Below are 17,032 nucleotides of genomic sequence, written 5' to 3'. Positions count from 1 at the left end.
GTGCTATCCTTTTCTGGATCTGATCTATACAATCAATCTTGTTGTACATTCTGTAATCCTTCTGCATCAAATGCCTGATTGCTACCCTCTTTCTATCTCCTGAAAACTTGTGTTCTCAGATTTAACTCTCAAAGTTTGCTCATTAATGTTAGTGCATATTAGTGAGGCTATACAGTATTTGGCCTTATGTTTCAGGCTAACTTTACCCAACATAATGTCCTCAAGTTCATCCACATTATTACATGTTCTGTGACTTTGTTCTGTCTTACAGCTGTGTAACATTCCATCATATGTATTTACCACAGTTTGTTCATCCACTCATCCATTGATGGACCCTTAGGCTGTTTCCTTCTCTTGGCAATTGTCAATAATGCCAAAATAAACATAGGTTTACAAATGTTCATTTTTGTCTTAGCTTTCAGTTCCTCTGAGTATATACTTAGTAATGGAATTGCTGGATCATATGGCAATTCTATACTTAGCTTCTGAGGAACCTCCACAATGCCTTCCAGAGTGATTGCACCATTCTGCATTCCCACCGACAGAGAATAAGTGTGCCACATTCTCCACATGATCTCCAGAAACTGTAATCTTCTGTTTTTTTTTTATACTCGCCATTCTAGTAGGTACGATATGCTATCTCATTGTGGTTTTGAATTGCATTTCCCTAAGAGACAGAGAAGTTGAGCATCTTTTCATATGTTTTTGAGTCACTGATATTTCATCTTTGGAAAAGTGTCTATCCGTGTCTTTGCCCATTTTGCAATTGGGTAGTTTGTCCTTCTGTTGTTGAGTTGTAGGTTCTCTTTACATACTCTGGATAGTAAACACCTATCTGATATGTGGTTTCAAAATATTGTATCCCATGTTGTAGGCTGCATTTTTACTTTTTGGAAAAAGTACTTTGATTTACAAAAGTGCTTAATTTTGAGGAGTTCACACTTATCCATTTCTTCTTTCATTACTCACTCTTTGGGTGTAAGGCCTAGGAAACCATCCCAATCACCAAATGTTTAAGATATTTCCCTACATTTTCTTCTAAAAGTCTTATGGTCATAGCACTAATGTTTTGGACTTTGATCCATTTTGAGTTAATTTTTGTATAAGGTGTAGGATAGGAATCCTCTTTCAATCTTTTGGATATGGATATCCAGCTCTCCAAACACCATTAACTGAAGAGGCTAATCTGTTCTAGTTTTACTGGCGTGAATGCCTTATCAAATACCAATTGTCCATAGATGAGAAGGTCTATTTCTGAACACTCAGTTCAATTCCATTGGTCATTATATTTATCTTTATGCCAGTACCATGCTGTTTTGACCACTGTAGCTTGTATGCTTTAAAGTCAGGTTGTGTGAGACAGCCCACTTCATTCCTCTTTCTGAAGATACTTTTGGCTATTCAGAGTACCCTACCCTTAAATTTGATTATTGGTTTTCTATTTCTGCAAAGTTAGTTGTTGTGATTTTAATTGGTATTGCATTGAATCTATAAATCAGTTTAGGTAGAATTGACATATTAAGTATATTAATCTTCCAATCCATGAACACTTCATATGCTTCCATTTTTAGGTCCTATTTGATTTCTCTTAGCAGTCTCTTGTAGTTTTCTGTGAATAGGTCTTTTGTGGCCTTGATTCAGTTTATTCCTTAATTCTTGACTCTTATGGTTACCATTTTAAATGGAATTTTTTCTTGATTTCCTCCTCCTGTTGCTCATTACTTGTGTATATGAACACTACCGATTTTCTGTGTGTTGACCTTGTGCTCTGCCACTTTCCTGTATTCATTGAATAGCTCCAGTAGCTATGCTGTAGATTTTTATGAAATTTTTACATACAGAATCATGTCATCTGCAAACAGCAAATATTTTACTTCTTCCTCTCCAATTTGGATGCCTTTTATTCCTTTTTCTTGCCTAATTGGTCTATCTAGAACTTCCAGCACAATGTTGAATAAAAATGTTGACAGTGGGCATTCCTATCTTGTTGTTCTTAATTCCACCCTTGCTGGGGCAGTGCTGAAGCCTGAGTCTTACAGCAGCTCTGATGGTCTGTTGACAAGTAAAAAATAGAGTCAGAGAGAAAGAAAAGAAAAAAAAAAATTCACAGCTGGAACCCAGGTCCTCAGGTTTACAAATGAGTGACAGAGTTGGTACCCATTTCTATGTGCCCCTTTTTCTTGAAGCCCAGAACTTTCCCAGTATTCTGAACATCTCCAACTCCAAAAGTCTCTATCAGTCTGAATTTGATAATTAATGTTGCAATCAGGACTGATTGTGTCCCCTCCTTGCTTCCAATGCAGATTGTTTCTTTTTCCCTATGGGAACTGCTCCAAGGGAGTCTTCCATGCCTGTGACGGAGGGGTGCCAGACCCCTCACTGGGGAAACTTACAGTTCTTCACTGTGATCTCAGCCATTCCACCCATTTCAGACTGGGGTACGATGCATGCGGGTCACAGAAGGTCCCAAAATGTCTGTTCCATACGGTTCCTGGCTATTATCAGCTGACCTAGAGGAGTAACTACATTCCACACCCCAATCTGACATCTTGCCCCCACATCTTGATTTACTCATATTAACATTCTATATAAGTGGAATCATACAATACATAGTACTTTGATTTCTTTAGCTCAGCAAAATGGTTTTTTAAAAAATTATTTTTTTGAATTAGAAAATTTGTAGGTTTACTGAAAGTCATGTAAAAATATAGTGTTTCTATATACCCCCATTGTTGACTGTGGAAAGCCGCCTCCCGAATCGGGCCTAGCGTATGCGCTGCAGCCTGCTCTAGAGTTACCCCCGCCCATCGAGTGAGCCAAGATGGCGCCTGCATCCTGTTTCCGCATAGTGACGCATGTATCCGCCACCCGCTCCTACCAATCGAAATCCTGTATACGCGATACTAGCCTAGAAGCTTATTGGTTGTTAATTGTGTATAAAAGGTCTTACCCGGACGGGGTAGGGTGAGACAGCCCACAAGGAGCCGTGCCTGACGGCCACATCGAGGCTGCTCTCCCACGAGGCGCCGTGCCCCGTGTGGGAACCAGTAACACAGAATGTTCATCTAGCTGTAGTAAAGGGCTTGCTTTCACAACTGCCGTGTGGTTCGAGTCGTGATTCATGACCAGGTTAGTTCGCGCAGTCTGCATCTCTCTCTCTCCTTCCCTGTTTCCCCTCGCCGGCCGGGAACCGGGGACCGAGCGGGGCAGCGCCGGACAAGTGGTGGCCCGTACGGGGAAGCTCCTCCTCCTGCTTCGCTCTCGACGGTCCCTCTGTGAGGAGAGCAGCGCTGCGCGTCGAGCTTACGGCGGACTTCCCGCGCCTGATCAACGCGAGAAGGTGAGTGCGTCTTATTACATGATAGTTAGGGCCCGTGGGTTTTCAGGTGACCCCGGGGGACTCGGAAGAGCTCTCCGAGTGACTGAAGTATAGTGCCGACTGCAATCATGGGGCAGTCCGGAAGTTCACCTCTCTTAGCTCCCTTAAAGAACCTTTTGAAACAACGGGGTATCTCGGTCAGGAAAAGCTCCCTTCAGCGTTTTCTTGATGATGTTGATACTTTTGCCCCTTGGTTTGCCTGCACCGGCAGCCTTAGCCTACCCTCTTGGATGAAGCTCGGTCGCGACATAGACCGAGCGCGCCAGACGGGCGTGTGTATGGACCCGATTCTAGTACCCATATGGGAGACCGTCCGTGCGGTCCTTGAACTAGAATCGGCTACCGGCCTAAGCCCGTCCTCTGTCTTGCAAGAAGCACGGTGCGCGCTCCAAGAAACCCAGTCAGTTTCGTCAGCGGACGGCTCCTGTAAGGGCAAACCGCCGGAGTCCAGTGACTCTGACTCAGAGTCAGATAGCGATACTGACGAGAAGGCGGAAGCATCCCCGCTAATTGAGTGGGAGGAGCCTCCCGCCACACCCGTGCGGCCTTCCGCCCCGCCAATGTCTACCGCTGCACCCCCAGGGACACCCCAGCTCCCAACTGACGCCTTGGGCGGTCCCACCAAAGGACCTTGCCGAGAGCTCCCTCTAGTGGCCATGCCCAGTAAATGTAATTATCCTTTGCTGCCAGACCCGGAAACCCCGATGGGTCGGTCAGGGGAGGGGCAACCTTTGCCGTACCCCCCGCCCGAGTATACAGGCCCTCAGGACCCTTTTGCCATTAGGTAGTGGTGGGAGACATTTCTGGAGATGGAACCCTTTCACAACATTTAGACCTTTTGGCATGCTGGGTGGCTACCAGCCACTTGAGCCGCAGCCAGTCTCAGAAATGTACCCGGGTTATTATCAATCCCCAAGGTGGCAATCGGCACGAATCATATGATTACAAACTATTGAGGGAATTGAGGCAGGCCGTCCATCAGTATGGCCCCAATGCCCCTTATACCTTGAACATGATCGAGAACCTCTCTGCTCTAAATCATACACCCGCAGATATTTTTCAGCTAGCCCGTGCTTGCTTGCCGTCAGGCCGATTCATAGATTGGAAAGCATGGTTTGAGGAGTTAGCTGAAGAGCAGGCCGCAAGGAATGCGGCGGGGAGACGTGGCGGGTGGAATGCTGACATGCTGTTGGGGAGAGGCGCCCATGCCCAGAACCAAACGGGTTTCCCACAAGAGGTCTATGCCCAGATCTTCCGCTGTTTTGTGGGTGCCTGGAAAAAGCTAACAGGTGAGGGAGAGGCTCAGGCCTCACTCAGCAATATACACCAAGGCCCCACAGAACCATTTGCGGATTTTGTAGCCAGGATGCAAACCGCAGCTGAGAGAATCTTCTCAGATCCAGGAGTAGCAGAGACTGTGGTTAAGCAAATGATTTTTGAGCAGTGCAACAAGGAGTGCAAAGTTATCCTGGCACAAAACAGAGCAAAAAATTTGACAGAGTGGGTCAGGCTCTGTAGAGATGCTGGCAGCCCTTTAACTAATGCAGGTCTAGCTGCCATGCTAGCCAGCTCCCTACAGGTGGCTACAAAAAGCCCGAGAACCTTAGGGGCAAAGTCTAACGGGTGCTATGGCTGTGGCCAATCAGGGCACTTTAAGAGAGATTGTCCCAATAGACGTCAACCCCCTGCCACTCAACGGTTTGGCGAACCAGGTGCAGCAACCAGGCCGTGTGGCCGTTGCCACAAAGGCCCCCACCGCGCAGAGGACTGTAAATCGGTTTTCGATGCGCAGGGTAGACGCCTCTCTGGCCGCCCCGAGCAGATTCCAAAAAACGGGAAGAGGGGGTCCGCCCTTTCGACGGACCCCCTTGCATGCCATTCGACAACACAGGATCCGATCAAATTCGTGCGTCCCCCGGCTCAGCAGGACTGGACCTCTGTGCCACCTCCAGACTCGTACTGACACCCTCCATGGGTGTCCAGTTGGTAGGGACCTCCTTTAAGGGGCCCTTACCGGCTGGTACTGTTGGGCTCATAATTGGGAGAGCATCCACAGCCCTGAAAGGACTAAGTGTCATACCAGGTGTTGTGGATTCAGATTTCACAGGTTACGTCCAGATTATGGTACAATCTCAGCAAGGTACGCTGGTCATTGCAAAAGGTGACAAGCTGGCACAGCTCTTGCTCCTACCCAGCTTGCATACACTCTTTCAGAGTAGACCCAGACAGAGAGGAGATAAGGGATTTGGGTCTTCAGGGGAAGTTTTTGAGGGCCTCCATATGTCTCTGGAGTCTCGACCCATGCTGACTATCAAGGTACAAGGCAGATCTTTCCTAGGCTTGCTAGATACCGGGGCCGATCGGTCAATTATAAGACAACAGGACTGGCCCTCCACCTGGCCGACGTGCAAGGCGGAAGATACCATCAGAGGAATAGGCCAAATTTCAGCGCCCATGCTCAGTGCAGCTGCCCTTCATTGGGCCGATGAAGAAGGACACCAAGGCAGTTTCCAGCCTTATGTATTAGCCCTGCCTGTGTCTTTGTGGGGAAGAGACATTCTGACCCAAATGGACGTTACTTTAATTAGCGGCTACTCCCCAACCTCTAAGCGACTGCTAAAAGAAATGGGGTATACCCCCGGCAAGGGTTTAGGAGCTTCACTGCACGGACGTGCGGAGCCTATACAAGCTGCCCCCAAGTCTGACAGACGAGGCTTGGGTTTTTCATAGGGGCCACTGAGGAGAGATTCCCACCCACACCTATAAAACTAAAATGGAAAACCGAGGCTCCGGTGTGGGTGCCTCAGTGGCCCTTGCCACAGGAAAAACTTGCAGCGTTGCACGCCCTAGTATCAGAACAACTAGAAAAGGGCCATATCGCCCCTTCCACGTCACCGTGGAACACCCCTATATTCGTAATAAAAAAGAAATCTGGTAAATGGAGACTGCTACATGATCTAAGAGCTATTAACGATTGCATGGAGCCTTTAGGGCCCGTTCAGATGGGACTGCCCCTCCTCTCGGCATTACCGGAGCACTGGTCGATTTTCATCATAGATCTGAAAGATTGCTTCTTTTCTATTCCGCTCCACCCTGAAGACACCCCTAAGTTTGCCTTTACTGTGCCCTCTAGTAATCAAGAGGAGCCCTGTCAACGCTTTGAATGGACAGTCCTGCCCCAAGGCATGGCTAATAGTCCTACCATGTGCCAGCTGTATGTCGCTGCGAAGCTAGCTAGCACTCGGCAGCAGTTCCCTCAAGTGAAAATCATCCATTATATGGATGACATTCTCTTAGCCCATAGAGACACAGATCTTCTTAAAACAGTTTTGTCACATTTAGTCCTTAGTCTTAGAGAAGCTAACCTAGAGATTGCCCCTGAAAAAATCCAAATGACTGACATTACCACTTTCCTGGGGGCGAAAGTCGCACCCACTCATGTTTCCCCCCAAAAGGTGTCTCTCAGGCTAGACAATATACACACTCTCAATGATCTACAAAAACTCATGGGGGATATCAATTGGATCCGTCCATACCTAAAAATACCCAATGTCAAACTAACACCTTTGTTCGACCTGTTGAAGGGGGATTCTAATATAAACTCACCTCGAAGCTTCACTCCAGAGGCAAGGCGAGCACTATGCCAGGTGGAACAGGCGCTCAGTGGCGCTGCATTGAAGAGAATAGACCCTGATGAGCCTTTTGAAGCCTGCGTGCTGCCGACAGAATTACAGCCCACTGCGGTACTGTGGCAGCGGGGGCCGCTGCTCTGGGTCCACCCTGGAGTTTCCCCCAAAAAAGTCCTAGAGCACTATCCTACAGCGGTTGCAGACTTGGCCCTAGAATGCATTAAAAGGGCTGTGCAGCATTTCGGTCAGCAGCCCAAAAATCTCAGGGTGCCTTATTCTTCCCAGCAGCTTGAGATACTCACCGGATGCATAGATCAATGGGCCATTCTCCGGTGTACATTTCTTGGTCCCATTAACAATCAGTTCCCTAAGGCTCCTCTCTTGCAGTTTGTCACCCCGGCACCCAGTGATTTTTCCCAAAGTAACCTCTCCTAGGCCACTAGCAGGCGCCCCCACCGTATACACGGATGGCTCCAGCTCTGGAACAGGGGCGTATTGTGTGGAGGGGGACACTCCTAAAACAGTGCTCTTCCAACCACAAAAGCCTCAATGGGTAGAACTGCAGGTTATCATTGCAGTCCTGGAAAGCCTTTCCGAGCCCTTAAATGTCGTCTCGGATTCTGCTTATGTTGTGAACTCTGTACAAATTTTAGAAACGGTGGGCATTGTTAAACATTCCTCTACAGTAAGGACGTTCTTTGCCAAACTACAGGAGGTTATATGGACCAGGCAACACCCTTTTTACATAACCCATATTAGAGCCCACACAGGTTTGCCTGGCCCTATGGCCCAGGGGAACCATAGCGCAGATGTAGCCACTCGACAGCTGCACATCTTTCCGACGCTGGTACCGTATCAACAAGCCCGAGAATTCCATGCCAAGTTTCACATCAATGCAGGTACCCTAGCTAAGCGGTTCAGCATACCACGTGCAGCTGCTCGAGATATTGTCCGAGCCTGCAACAATTGTGCAGAGCAGAGAGCAGTCCCCTCGGTTGGGGTCAACCCTAGGGGTCTCACCCCAGGGGATACTTGGCAGATGGATGTCACTCATCATTCAGAGTATGGTAAGATCAAGTACTTACATGTGTCGGTGGACACATGCTCCCAAGTTTTATTTGCCTCTGCTGAACCAGGAGAAAGAGTCTCCCACGTCATTGCACACTGCCTTGCTGCATGGGCAGCTTGGGGTAAGCCAAAGACGTTAAAGACGGATAACGGGCCTGCCTACACTAGTAAATCCTTCCAAAAATTTTGTGACAACATGGATGTCCAATTAAAACATGGCATCTCCTATAACCCTCAGGGGCAAGGAATCATTGAAAGAGCGCACAGATCTCTCAAAGACTTGCTTAAAAAACAGAAAGAGGGTATAGGCCACGGCCTGTCCCCAAAAGCTTGACTGTCTGTAGCCTTGCTCACATATAATTTTTTAAACGAAAATTCACAAGGAATGACACCTGCCCTGCAACACACCACCCCGAGTCCTCCGCATAGAGGTCTAGTCCGTTGGAAGGATGTCCTGTCGGGGCAGTGGAAAGGCCCTGACCCGGTGCTCAGCTGGGCCAGAGGCTCTGTTTGTGTTTTTCCCCAGGAACCAGGACGTCAACCAGTGTGGGTTCCGGAAAGACTGGTGAGAACCGTGACATCACCTGAAGAAGCCAAGGAACAGCTGTCAGAAACGCCAACGAATATACAACCTGAACCATTAGACCAAGCCTCCGACCCTGCTGGTGATGGCGACGACCGACAAGACGATAATAGTAGGACTGACCACCCCGCGGTTGCCCAAAAAGAGGATCGGTAACTCTGTTCTTTGCTCTCCTATAGCAATCCTTCTAATCTGCCTTTTTCTTTTTAGTGGCTTCAACGAGTCCTTCCCCCTCACCAATGACACACTGATCCTCTCTTTTGCTAACCTCTCTGTCAAGGTTGTCAACACCACAGTTGCGGCGAATGCTACTTGTGAAACTGGTAATGGCGAGTTAAGTAAGGGAGTCTTGCTTGAATTTCTTAACGTTACAGGGAAGAGCCGCCAGTCTTGTGAAGGGATCTTGAGTAAAAAGGAGACTCAAAGGTGCCTTTTCCTTCCAGGGCTTGCTCCTACAGTCTGCAACCGTTCCAAAGACCCGGATGCCTCGCCGCCCCGCTATCCTAGTGTATCGCCCAAGTTATGTCTGGCTCCCCGTCAAGGCAACCGACTGGGTTGGCCCTGTTTCTCAAGTTGTTTCACTTAACAATATCCCCTTCTCTAAGTCTAGGCGTCCAAGAGGCATAAAAGAATGGCTATCGAATGCTGCCAGTGTAGCTTCCTCTTTGTTTGTCCCAACGATCGGGCAGGCTGTGCTACAAGCATGGACAGATCGGCGGCTCGCCATAACGATGGAAACGGTAAATGGCTTGGTCAACCTTACCCGAGACGTGCTACGCCGCCACAATCAGATGCTGAACTTAAATTTCCAGGCCATTCAGAAACTCCAAGCGGAGATAGATGAACTTGGACTGGAAATAGATGGACTCTGGAGAGTGCTTCAGCAAACATGTGACACCCGGTGGCTTACGGTTAAACTCTGTGTCACTCCTGTCAGGGCCAACGTGACCGGAAGCATTTCCAGAGTCTCTGATTGGCTGAAAAGGTCATATTTTCCTGAATTTGTTAATCTCTCCCAACAGGTGGAATCTAGTTTAGACACAATTGGGGGGATCAAGTTAAAACCCGTTAAAGTCGATCTCTCCGGGTTAGGCGAGGTTCTACAGAAACTATTGCACAGTGTTTCTTCCTGGTTCTCTTGGCCCAATTTAACTAATTGGATCCTCATTGCAGTGGGATTATTGGTGGGATTAGTCATTGTTAAATGTTTGCTAGAACGCCTGTTTCAAGCGCAGCAGCAATTGCGTGTTACCACTATGATGGCTATGACTCCCACCTCTGTTACCCCCGATAGTGACCGATTTATTAACCATACCCCTTCCTGGTCGCCTCAGGTGGGGCGCTTTGGAGCAAAATTTGTAGCGAATCGCATGGCTGTTTCTCGGGTGTAAAAGGCGACACCAGTAGTCATAATTTTGTCTCAGGTGGGTCTCTAGGGCAGAGTCCTAGTTGTGGCCAGACTGGACCCTAGCCATTGCACAGAGACACCTAGTGACACCCCCGACTCTGGTTACTGCTGTTCCTGCCCCCGTCGTTGTTCCCCAGTTGCCAGGCAAAGCACTGCAGGGAGAGTCACGTTGCTTCCAGCTTACGGACTCTCCGGTCTCCATATGACGTGAGCATTCTGGTTGGTGCTAGAGGCTCCGCCGCTGGATGGCTGAGGCCTAGTCCAGACTCCCCAAAGCACCAAAGAGGTTGTGAACCATTTGGGTTCACGGGAGCACGCTCATCACTGGAGACACTGGGTCAAAAATAAATAAGAAAGGGGGAGATGTGGAAAGCCGCCTCCCGAATCGGGCCTAGCGTATGCGCTGCAGCCTGCTCTAGAGTTACCCCCCGCCCATCGAGTGAGCCAAGATGGCGCCTGCATCCTGTTTCCGCATAGTGACGCATGTATCCGCCACCCGCTCCTACCAATCGAAATCCTGTATACGCGATACTAGCCTAGAAGCTTATTGGTTGTTAATTGTGTATAAAAGGTCTTACCCGGACGGGGTAGGGTGAGACAGCCCACAAGGAGCCGTGCCTGACGGCCACATCGAGGCTGCTCTCCCACGAGGCGCCGTGCCCCGTGTGGGAACCAGTAACACAGAATGTTCATCTAGCTGTAGTAAAGGGCTTGCTTTCACAACTGCCGTGTGGTTCGAGTCGTGATTCATGACCAGGTTAGTTCGCGCAGTCTGCATCTCTCTCTCTCCTTCCCTGTTTCCCCTCGCCGGCCGGGAACCGGGGACCGAGCGGGGCAGCGCCAGACAGTTGACACTGCATTAGTGTGGTACTGTTGTTACCACTGATGAAACACTATTAAAATAGTACTATTAACCATAGTCCATAGTTTACATTAGGTGTATAATTTCCCATATACCACACTATTATTAATATCTTGTATTAGTGTCATACATTTGTTATAATTTGTGAAGGAACATTATTATACTTGTACTATTAACCCCAGTTCATCACCCACAACAAAGTTCACTGTGTTATAATGTCCTATATTTAATCTTCTGTCACTCTAGTGACATAGATGACCCAAATTTCCCTTTCAACCACATTCACATACATAATTCATTACTGTTAATTACACACCCAATAATGTTCAACTGTCACCACCATCCATTTCCAAACTTTAAAATCAACCTGAATAGAAATTCAGTACAAATTCAACATCAGCTCCCCATTCTCTACCCTAATCTATCCCCTGTTAAACTATATTCTAGATTCTAACTCTGGGAATTTTTTTATTATAATTAGTTCATACTAGTGAGATCATACAATATTTGTACCTTTGTTTCTGACTCATTTCACTTGGCATAATATCTTCAAGGTTCATCCATGTTGCCACATACATCAGGACTTCATTCCTTTTTACAGCTGAATAACCTTCCTTCATATGCAAATACCACATTTTGTTTATCCATTCATCAGTTGATGGACACTTGGATTGCTGCCATATTTTGGCAATTGTGAATAATGTTGCTATGAACATCAGTCTGCAAATATCTGTTCAATGACATCACTTCTTCTGTGTATATAACTAGAAGTGGGGTTGTTAGGTCATATGGTAATTCTATATTTAGCTTCCAGAAGAACTACCAAATTGTCTTCCACAGTGGCTACACCATTATATATTCCCATCAGTGATTAATGACTCCCTCTCTACAACCTCTCCAACACTTGTACCTTTCTGGGTTTTTTTTTTTTTTTTATTAAATTCAGTTTTATTGAAATACATTCACACACCATACAATCATCCTTGGTATACAATCCACTGTCCACAGTATGATAACATAGTTATGCGTTCATCACCACAATCTATCTCTGAACATTTTCCTTACATCAGAAAGAACCAGGACAAAAATAAAAAATAAAAGTGAAAAAAGAACACCCAAATCATCCCCCCATCCCACCCCATTTGTCCTTTAGTTTTTATCCCCATTTTTCTACTCATCCATACACTAGATAAAGGGGGTGTGATCCACAAGGTCTTCACAATCACATGGTCACCCCTTGTAATCTACATTATTATACAATTGTCTTCAGGAGTCCAGACTACTGGGTTGGAGTCTGGTAGTTTCAGGTATTTACTTCTAGCTATTCCAATACATTAAAACCTAAGAGGTGTTATCTATATAGTGCATAAGAATGTCCACCAGAGTGACCTGTCAACTCCATTTGAAATGTCTCAGCCACTGAAACTATTTTGTCTCATTCTGCATCCCCCTTTTGGTCAAGAAGATACTCTCAGTCCCACGATGCCAGGTCCACATTCATCCCCTGGAGTCATATTCTGCATTGCCAGGGAGATTTACACCCTTGGGAGTCGGGTCCCATGTAGGGGGGAGGGCAGTTAGTTCACCTGTCGAGATGGCTCAGTTAGAGAGAGAGAGGGCCACATCTGAGCAACAAAGAGGTACTCAGGGGGAGACTCTTAGGCACAATTACATGCAAGTTTAGACTCTCCTTTGCAGTAACGAGCTTCATAAGGGCAAGTCCCATGATCGAGGGCTCAGCACATCAAACCGCCAGTCCCAATGTTTGTGACAACATCAACACCAGTCCAGGTGAGGATGTCCAACACAACTGCACCTTCCCCCAGATCCTCGGGGCTGGGGAGGGGGAGGCTGTAAATGTATTTTTTATTATCTGCCCAAATTACTCTGGGATGTGTCACTATTTCACTCCAGCCTATACTAACTTACCGTATGTTACTTCCTATTCAAAGTTCCATGCAGTTGTGGTGTTTGAACAAATCGACTGTAGAGTTGCACCGTTTAGAAAATTTAGGTCCTGTACCAAATAGATATCTCTTCCCTTGGTCTCATATGGAAGTTGAAGTTTTAAAACACAATCAATTTCAAACTTTACCCTTTGGCCTGGCTTGCCCTGGTCTTAACCAGATCTGCTTCATTCATATCACTAATTGAAGTCTGGGCTCTTTTTCAGCTTTTTTTTTTTTTTTGACAGTGGCTGTGTGCACTAATACTGGCACTCATATCTGCTGAGCTCTAGCTCTGAGTTTCAGGTGTCTCAGAGATATGCATTGTTACAGAAACCAATCAGGTTATAAGCTAGGGGATCAGCATCTCAAAGTTTAGAGATAGGCATTACAATTCAGGGATAGAGTTAATTGCTGTAAGAGCTTACAATCTAGGGACTATTACAATTATTATGTCCACGTTAGGCTATGGTCTAAGAGTCAATTCTGAGTTTACACATTGTAGTTAGTCCATATTGGTGAGGCATCATCCCTCTCACCATGTTTTTGCCGACACTTTTATTCCTATATATATATTTTCCTACAATTTTATAGAGTTATAGTCACATACCATACATTTATCCACAGTGTACAATCAGTTGTTCATGGTATCATCATAAAGTTGTACATTTATCACCACAATCAGCACTTGAACATATTGATTACTACAAGAAAAGAATTTTTTTTAGCAATAAGCAAAAAATGATAAAAAGAAAAATAACGTCATACAATACAATATACTAATAAGGACAGCAAATAACACCACTACCAAGAATCCTATATTCCTCCCCTATATCCCCCTCTCATATACATTTAGCATTGGCATATTGCCTTTGTTACATTTAATGGAGGTATATTACAATGTTACTGTTGACCATTGACTCCAGTTTGCTTTAATTATGTTTTTTCCTGAATACCATCTCTGAGTTTTTTTAAATAGTAGAAATTCTAGTGGGTGTGAAATGGTATCTTGTGGTTTTGATTTCTATTTCTGTAATAGCTGATGATGTTCAGCATCTTTTCATATATTTTTTAGCCATTTGTATTTCCTCTTTGGGGAAATGTCTATTCAAGTCTTTTGGCATTTTTAAATTGGGTTGTTGGTCTTTTTATTGTTGTGTTCTAGGATTTCTTTATATGTACTGGATACTAAACCCTTATCAGATATGAGATTTCTAAATAATTTCTTCCATTGAGTAGATTGTCTTCACTTTCATGGCAAAGTACTTTGATGTGCAAAAGCTTTTAATTTTAAGGAGGTCTCATTTATCTATTTTTTCTTGTGTTGCTTGTGTTTGGGTGCAAAGTCTAAGAAACTATCACATAACACAAGATCCTTAAGATGCTTCCCTACATTTTTTTCAAGGAGTTTTATAGTCATGGCTTTTACTTTTAGGTTTTTGATCCATTTTGGGTTCTTTTTGGCATACAGTTTGAGGTAGGGTTCAACACTCATAAGTTGCATATAGATATCCACTCTTCCCAGCGCCATTTGTTTCCAATTGAGTGGACATGGCAACTTTGTCAAAAATCAATTGTCCATAGGTTTGAAGATATATTTCTGAACTCTCAATTAGATTCAATTGGTCAATATATCTATCCTTATGCTTGTGCCATGCTGTTTTGACCACAGTAGCTTTGTAATATGCTTTAAATTCAGGAAGGGTAAGTCCTCCAAATTTGTTCTTTCTTAAGATGTTTTTTGTCTATTCTATGTCCCTTATCCTCCCAAATAAATTTAAAAACTGGCTTTTCCATTTCTACAAAGTAGGCTGTTGGAATTTTGACTGGGATTGTGTTGAATCTGTAAATCATTTTGGGTAGATGCGACATCTTAATGATATTTAATCTTCCAATCCATGAACACAGAATGTCATTCGATTTATTTAGGTCTTCTTTTAGAAGACAAATGTTTTGTAATTTTCCATGTACAAGGCTTTTCCATCTTTGATTGTTTATTCCTATATATTTAGTTCATTTAGTAGCAATTGAAAATGGATTTTTTTTCTTTTATTTCTTCCTCAGCTTGCTCATTACTAGTGTATACAAAAAAAAAAAAAACAAAACAAAACAGATTTTTGAGTGCTGATCATGCACCCTGCCATTTTGTTAATTCATTTATAAGATCTAGGATATTTGTTGCCAATTTTGGGGGCTTCCTCTATATAGGATCATTCCAACTGCAAATAATGAAAGTTTTGCTTATTTTTTTACAATTTGGATGCCTTCTATTTCTTTTTTATTGCCTAAATGCTTAGTCTAGAACTTCCAGCTAAATGTGGAATAAGTGTGGTGACAATGGGCATTCTTGTCTTGTTCCTGATCTTAGAGATATTAATATTTTCTAATACACTGTTTCTGAAAGTGTGTTCTCTGGAATATAAGTGTTCTGAAAAACATTAATACATATACCTTTAAAAAAGTTACTGTTCCAGTTTGCTAATGCTGCCATTAAGGAAAATGCCAGAAATGGATTGACTTTTATAAAGGGGGTTTATTTGGTCATGCAGTTAGTCTTAAGGCAATAAAGTTTCCAAGTTAACACATCAACAATCAAGTACCTTTGCTGGAGGATGGCCAATGGCATACAGAAAAACCTCTGTTAGCTGGAAATGCACATGCCTGGCTTCTGCTACAAGTTCTGGTTTCAAAATGGCTTTATCCCAGGATGTTCCTCCCTAGGCTGTAGCTCCTCTTCAAAATGTCACTCTCAGTTGCTCTTGGGGTGTTTGTCCTCTCTTAGCCTCTCCAGAGCAAAAATCTGCTGTCAAAGGCCATCTCCAAAATGTCTCTGTAAGCTGCAGCTCCTATCTCAGCTCCTGTGTGTTCTTCAAAGTGTCCCTCTTGGCTGTATCAAGCTTACTACTTCTGTCAGAGCTTATATAGTGTTCTAGCAAACCAATCAAGGCCCATACTGAATGGGCAGGGCCACAGATCCAAGGAAATTATTCTATCAGACTTATCACTCACAGTTGGGTAGGGCACATCTCCATGGAAACAACCTAATCTCAATATCCCACAAGATTGAATTAAAGAATATGGCTTTTTCTAGGGGACATAATATATGCAAACCAGCACATTCCACCCCCTGGACCCCAGAAAAACATGATATTTCCATATATCAAATACATTCACCACATCACAATATCACAGAAACTTAAATCATTTCTGTTACAATGGTTAAGTACGAGATCCCATCAAAATCCATTACAAGTGTGGTCAGTCCTAAGGCATAATTCTTCTTTGGCTGTGGATCTGTGAAACCTAGAACAAGTTATGTGTTTCCAATATACAAAGGAGGGACATTCATACGATAAACATTCCCATTACCATAAGCAGAAACAGTAAGGAAAACAGGATTTAAAGGACCAAAACAGTTCCTAAAACCTGAAGCAAAAACTCCATTAGATTTCAAAGACTGAGAGTCATTTACAGAACAATATTTTATCCTTGGGGCTTGAGAGAGTGGGAGACTAACCCTCCCTAATGGGCTTTGTGGCTATCCTTTTCATTCAAAACCCTGGGGCGAGTTCTCCAACATATCCACACATTGGGGAGACCACCTTTTCAGCCCCACCCTCCTCAAACATCAGGGCAGCACCTGGATTCTCTTCCATCTCTGAGGCAAATACTCACCCCTTCAGAACAGTGGGGTGGCAGCCAGGCTCTCCCCAATTCCCTGGGAATGTACTCCACCCTCTCTGAAGCCTGGGGTAATAGCACTGTTCCTGAACATTGAGGTGGAAGGCCCAACCTTGACCTCTGGGGCAAACTCACCCTTTCCATGCATATGGGACACTCTGCTCCCCCAGCCTGAGACCACTTGATTCCAGACCTCAACTCCATGGCTCTGTCTTTGAAGAATATTTTCCTTCAGTTTATCCCTTGTCTGTTTCCTCTAGTCAACACTGGCAGTGGCTCTGTCTATAAAGATCTCACAAAAATTCTGTTGGCTTCACAAGAAGCACACAGGAGCCAAAGCTGTCAGACAATAGGACTTTCCACAAATCCTTTCTGGATCACTCCATCTCTAATCCTGCCTTGTACTGAACTGGTGGTCTACCTCCATGTTTAGTTAAATCCTCATGTGGGGCTGTAACTTCTGGGGTTCTACCCCC

Source organism: Choloepus didactylus, chromosome X (genome assembly GCF_015220235.1).
Source record: "Choloepus didactylus isolate mChoDid1 chromosome X, mChoDid1.pri, whole genome shotgun sequence".
In the NCBI taxonomy this organism is placed as follows: domain Eukaryota; kingdom Metazoa; phylum Chordata; class Mammalia; order Pilosa; family Megalonychidae; genus Choloepus; species Choloepus didactylus.
The sequence above is the reverse complement of the archived record's forward strand: the minus strand, read 5'-3'. Positions refer to the sequence as shown.